The sequence below is a fragment of the Gekko japonicus genome, unplaced genomic scaffold (assembly GCF_001447785.1).
Source record: "Gekko japonicus isolate JY-2015 unplaced genomic scaffold, Gekko_japonicus_V1.1 scaffold3056, whole genome shotgun sequence".
NCBI classification, from domain to species: Eukaryota; Metazoa; Chordata; class Lepidosauria; order Squamata; family Gekkonidae; genus Gekko; species Gekko japonicus.
This window is the reverse complement of record NW_015167628.1, coordinates 100,868-105,081: the sequence shown is the minus strand read 5'-3', so window position 1 is coordinate 105,081 and position 4,214 is coordinate 100,868. Positions and strand designations below refer to the sequence as shown.

Here is a 4,214-nt window from a genome sequence, read left to right as displayed (position 1 = left end):
GTGTCCCTGTATCTCCTCGTTAATCAAGGATGTTGTTTCTGAGTTGCCAGCTCCAGGTTGGAAAATGGGGGTGGAGTTTGGGGAGGGGCCTCAGCCAGATATAATGCCATAGAGTCTACCCTCCAAAGCAGCCCTTTTCTCCAGGGGGTGAGATCTCTGGTATCTGGACATCAGTGGTGATTCCAGGAGATCTGTAGATCCCACTGGGAGGTTGGCAAACCTACAGCACACCTGTCTGTGCTGTGTGGACCTAGAAGCAGGAACCTGAGTGAGTACCAAGAGGAAGGAGGAGGAGGAGGAGAAGGAGGAGGAGATTGGATTTATACCCCGCCCTTCACTACCCAAAGGTGTCTCAGAGCGGCTTACAAACTCCTTTCCCTTCCCCTCCCCACAACAGACATCCAGTGAGGTAGGTGAGGCTGAGAGAGCTCTTGACAGAAACTGCTCCTTTTCAAGAACAGCTCTTATCAGAGCTACGGCTTGCCCAAGGCCATCCAGCCAGGTGCAAGTGGAGGAGTGGGGAATCAAACCCGGTTCTCCCAGATTAGAGTCTGCGCACTTAACAACTACACCAAACCACTACACTAAACAAGTGAAAAGATAACATTATACCTATTCTCCCCACAAACATCATTTTGTGAAGATTATAGGGCTTGTGTGTGTGTGGGGGGGAGGTTCTGCCATTGGAAAATTTAGTCTGGGTCAACCCTACGTATATTTCTCTTCCTCTGTCTCCCCTTTGCAGGTGGTGGGGAAGAATTAGAGGGAGAAATAGAGTGGGGGTGGGGGGAGCCCGTGTGCAGGTGGTCCCCCCAGGGCTGGTTCTCCTCCATTCACTCTATTATGAAATAGCAGGTTTGCTGCCCTGCAAGAGTGCTGTTTTGCCTCCACTTGTGCCCTACTTGTATCTTTGCAAATAAAGCAGATCCGACAGAAATGTATTGTTTCCTTCCATTGCTTTTCTCCACAAGGACCCACCGCAGGTAAGTGCCACCCTTGGAAACTGCCAGAAGTCAGAAAAGTGGGGAGCACTGGGTGGAGATGAACTCTGACTGGTGACCATGGAGATCAGAGTGCATCCTCTTAAAATACACGTGACAAAGTACAGATGTCCCCTATATGGACTTTGTACAGATGTGTTTTAGGGGTTCCCAGGTGATGCCGTATTTCCTAGGTGCATGTGTGCCAAATTCAGATCAAGATTGTGTTACACAGGGAGAAGGGGCTTCAGTCTTTTCCTGCCAGCAGTTTTCCTGACTTATAAAAGCCCATGGGAGCTTATATTTGCCTGTTGGGGAAATGCACATTTACTGATGACTGCCTATAAGTTCCCCCTCCCCCCAGTGGGCCAAATAGTGTATCTCCTTCTGCACCCTGATCTGAATTGGACCCATGCTTGCCTGGGAATCGAGTTCTAAGCACAGAGCTCCAGGTATGACAGAAAGACTTCATGGTGGTTACAGCTCCATCACATTAATGTTGTAACTTGTGAATGAGCCAGCAGAGATTTCACTGGCTCCTGTAGGTGCATGGTGCCCCAGTGCTTCTTGGTTCTGGATACTGCTATGTGCATCAGCCATTGTGCACACCAAGCCCTATAATTATACAAAACATCAATAAATGGCAGTGTAGATATGCAAAGGAAAGAAATCCATGGTCTGCCTACTCCTCATCTCTGAGGGGCAACGGAATGAGTTGCAACTCAAAGAGTAATTGATTCTGCTCAGATCTGCTTTTGAATTAATACATACTTGACAGTTAATGTACAAGTAGCCAATATCTTCTCATGTTGCCCAGTTTTATGGCTGCCGCTCTGTTTGTTCAGCTGTGGTTATTTTGGCTTTAGATTTCTCTCTAGTAAATAATCTGTCCCATTGCAATAACCTGGAACATGTTCATTCGTGGGATGGCCGGTTTAACTGTACTGATTTTGACAACGATATTAATTCTCAAAGCTTCTCTAAACCCTTTCCCACTGTGCTTCCTTTCCCCTTTATTTTGTTTTAATTGCTTTTAATGCAGTGGAAAATGTCCATATTCACGAGGGCATTTTCTTCATTTCAGAATCCAAAGTCTAAACGTGTGAGATTATATATCTTTCTTATCCAAGCCCATACAATCACTATCTAATCAGCTGCATTTTGTACACAACCATTCTATGTTTCCTTACTATTTATTTATTTATTATTTTAGTTAGATCTCTAAACCACCCTTCCCTGTGGAACAGGGCTCAGGGCAGTGTGCAGCAATACAATATACATATATTAGTTAAATACAAAACAAAGGAAATCCAATAAAACACATTAAATAACCTAAAGGATGGCATTAAAAGTATCGATGATGCCACTGCCCCCGCGGGGGGTGGGGTCAGGAAACCAGGAGCGCCAGACAGATGGGAAACCGTTGCTGACTTCAACCAGAGGCCTGAGGGAACACCTCTGCCTTACAGGCCTTGTGGAATTGCATTAGGTCCCACAGGGCCTGGATGTTATTTGGTAGAGAGTTCCACCAGGTTGGGACCAGGATGAAAAACGCCATGGCCCTGATTGAGGACAGCCGGATATCTCTTGGGCTAGGGACCACCAGTAAGAACATAAGAACATAAGAGAAGCCAACGTTAGACCAGGCCAATGGCCCATCCCGTCCAACACTCTGTCACACAGTGGCCAAAAAATACCACGTGCCATCAGGAGGTCCAGCAGTGGGGCCAGGATGCTAGAAGCCCTCCCACTGTTGCCCCTCCCCAAGCACCAAGAATACAGAGCATCCCTTGCCCCAGCCTGAGAGTCCCTATCTATACCTTGTGGCTAATAGCCACTGATGGACCTCTGCTCCCTATGCTTATCTAATTCCCCTTTGAAGCCGTCCATGCTTGTAGCCGCCACCACTTCCTGTGGCAGTGAATTCCACATGTTAATCACTCTTTGGGTGAAGAAGTACTTCCTTTTATCTGTTCTAACCCGACTGCTCCGCAATTTCATTGAGTGCCCACGAGTTCTTATCTGCCGAGTGCAATGCTCTCTGGGGGGGTATAATTTAGGAGTTAGACATGCTGTGTTCAATGGGATTCCCAAGTAGGTTTGCCAGTCTCATATGGAGCCTGGAGTTGTCCCAGAATTACACTTGGGACACTACAGAGATAAATTCCTTTTGAGGAGGCGACAGGTTCAGAGGACGGATTCTATAGTATCTTATCCCTGCTGAGCTTTCTCCCCTCCCCAGACTCTGCCCTCCACAGCTGCTATCTCCCAATCTCCAGGAATTCCCCAAGCCAAGGTTGGCAACCCTACTCCCAAGTGTGCTTAGACCCACAGGCTGAGCAGAGCAGAAATTTTGAAACTCTTTGCCCAGTAAGTATAAACACAGTAGAGTTAAACTAATGTTAAATTTGTAACAGCTTTGTTACACTTAGAAAAGCACAAGGTGCAAAATATTCTTATACCCTATGCCAGGAGTGTTGAACTCATTTGTTACGAGGGCCGGATCTGAGGAAAATGAGACCTTGTGGGGCCGGGCCATGTGTGTCATAAAATGTAATGCCAGGTAGCGGAGATATAAACTTTATAAAGGACACAAACACAAAGTTATATTTTTTTTACTTAAAATAAAAACATGTTTAAAACATTAGCTCTGTAAGCAGCAAACCTACTTTTGATTTATTGACATTCACCACAGAAATCTCATGCTCGGAGTTCTGAGTCTAGGACCCAGGTTAAAACATGACATGGCTGAGTGATTAAGAGAGTCTGGCGAAGCAAGCTATGATGCAGCAGCAGTAGCAGAACTGGAAGCGGGAGATGGCCAGTTCCACTGCGGGCCTGATGGAAACCCTCTCGGGGACTGATCCGGCCCCCGGGCTGCATGTTTGACACCCGTGCCCTATGCCTTTTGAGTGGGGAAAACAGCAAGGGAGGGGGCTGTGGCACAGTGGCAGAGCCTCTGCTTCACATGCAGAACGTCCTAGGTTCAATCCCCAGCAGCTCCAGTTGAAAGGACCAGGCGAGAGCTGCTGCCAGTTTGGGTAGACAATCCTGATATTGATGGAGTCCAGTGGTCTGATTCAGTATAAGGCAGCTTCATGTGTGTTCAGATACAGTCCGAGACACCCCTGTGCTTATCCAGGAACTATTTATTCAGAAAAGCTATCTAGGACAAATCAGAGTCTGGTAAAATTCAACAGGGGGAAAATCCTTGTTGTATGCCTGCTTGGGGAG

At 46.9% G+C, this 4,214-nt stretch overlaps 1 non-coding gene across 1 annotated transcript; it reads left to right on the top strand.

Annotated features, from left to right (window-relative positions):
- The first annotated feature begins 3,913 nt into the window (after nucleotides 1-3,913).
- TRNAV-CAC lies at nucleotides 3,914-3,985 on the top strand. The gene has a single exon. It is a non-coding gene; the product is annotated as a tRNA-Val (tRNA).
- Nucleotides 3,986-4,214: the final 229 nt, after the last annotated feature.